Source organism: Manis javanica, chromosome 16 (genome assembly GCF_040802235.1).
Source record: "Manis javanica isolate MJ-LG chromosome 16, MJ_LKY, whole genome shotgun sequence".
NCBI classification, from domain to species: domain Eukaryota; kingdom Metazoa; phylum Chordata; class Mammalia; order Pholidota; family Manidae; genus Manis; species Manis javanica.
This window is the reverse complement of record NC_133171.1, coordinates 27,662,451-27,664,322: the sequence shown is the minus strand read 5'-3', so window position 1 is coordinate 27,664,322 and position 1,872 is coordinate 27,662,451. Positions and strand designations below refer to the sequence as shown.

Here is a 1,872-nt window from a genome sequence, read left to right as displayed (position 1 = left end):
AATAGATACTGCTGACCTACAAAAAGCTAAACATACCCAGGCCTGCTAATGCCAAAACTGTCAGAAGATAACAGGGCCAACCATTTGGAGCATAAGATGTACCATGAAATATATGGTTGTGTGAAATGGACAAAGTAGGATAAAATAATTGAGTTTTCCTCTTTCTTCCCTTCTAAGGCATCATCTTCCTTCAGGCTGCCTGGGTCCTTTACTCATAGAATTAGGACTAAGCGGTGGAGAAAATGGGAAGGTCAGTAGTAGGTAGCTTTATATTTTAAAAGACAAGGATAACTGGATAATGGAATTAAGAATTCCTGTTCACCAAAAATATTGAGTACAAAGAGATAAGAGTACAAAGACAGCACACAGAGTGAAAAAAGATATTCATAATACTTTTTCTTTTAAAAAATCTATCCTTGTGCTTGGGGTGCACATATACTAAAATTGGAATGACACAGAGATTGGCATGGTCCCTGCATAAGGATGACATGCAAATTCATGAAGCATTCCATCATTTGAAAGCTGCTAAGACAGTAAATCTTAGAAGTTCTCATCACAAGAAAAATAAAAATTCTGTAACTAGGTATTGTGACAGATGTTTCTTTTTTAAAAACTATCCTTAATATACAAAGAACTCCTGCAGATCAATAGGAAAAGGGTACACTCATCGGTACAGAACAGGCAAACACTGCTGAACAAACACATTACAGAAAAGGATTTCCAAACAGCCAATGAAGAAATAAGAAGCTGTTCCACTTGATTAGTCATCACAGAAATGCACGTTAAAAGCACGAAGAGATTCTACTACACCCCTACCACAATAGTGAAAAGGAAAATGAATAAACAATAATGGAAAATGTTGATGAGGATGTAGAGCGATCAGAATACTCGTAGGCGACTATTGGGAAAGTAAATTAATCTAACTGCTTTGTCAGACTCTTTGCCAATATCTGTTATAGCTGCCTGTGCTGAGAGGAAGGAGTTAGAGCAACTGGGCTTTGATCCACTCACGGCCATCTGAGGGAAGGCTCCTGAGACAAAGGCCCTTGAGGTCACCAGTCTAATCTCCTTCCTATCTGGTCTTCGGAGTAAACAGACTAATGATATTTTCTAGGAGAAGTGACCTTATCTCTGAAATGCCCTTGTCAGAATGTCCTTAAAGATTGCCTGTTGCGAAAGGCCCCAGGACCTGTGGGAAATGGCCCTCTGGAGAATCTCATCTAAGCTCCTCAGCTCTCGGGCTTCTCAATGTAAATGCTCCTGCTCTGTGAAGTGACCCTGCAAAATTAGCAGAGATCTAATCTGTTATTCTGGGCCACAGGGGCATGTCGGACAAGGAGAGCCGGGGCTGGGAAGCCACCCTTGATGCCCAAAACCTCTCTCTGCTCTTTCTGAAGTTTTAGGTAGTCTTCAAATTGAAATCATTTAGCGAAGCTTGCTAAGGGATAAGACCTCTGTGATTCATGTGAGTCTGACTTGATAATTTCATCCTGTGTGTTAGTGTAACAATCAGACCCAATAATTCCACTCACAGGTAAAAAAGCCAACCAGAAACCATTCATATGTTCAGCTCAGATCCAGTACTATTATCTTCGTAACAGCACTATTCTTTTTTCAATTGAAATACAGTTAATATACGATATTATGTTGGTTTCAGGTGTACAACAGAGCGATTCAACAATTACATGCATTACGAAATGCTCACCAGGATAAGTGTAGTTACCATATAGCAGCAGCACCATTCTTAATGGTTCCAAACTGGAAAATATCCAAATGGCCATAAGTAAAAATGGACAACTTTGGGTAGTATGTGCACACAACAGGACGCTATTCAGCAACTAGTAAGTTCAACTATGTGAATTAGTATGGTTG

General features: G+C 39.6%; 1 pseudogene; it reads left to right on the top strand.

Annotated features, from left to right (window-relative positions):
* Positions 1-418: 418 nt before the first annotated feature.
* On the top strand, positions 419-518 carry LOC118971394 (U6 spliceosomal RNA; annotated as a pseudogene).
* Positions 519-1,872: the final 1,354 nt, after the last annotated feature.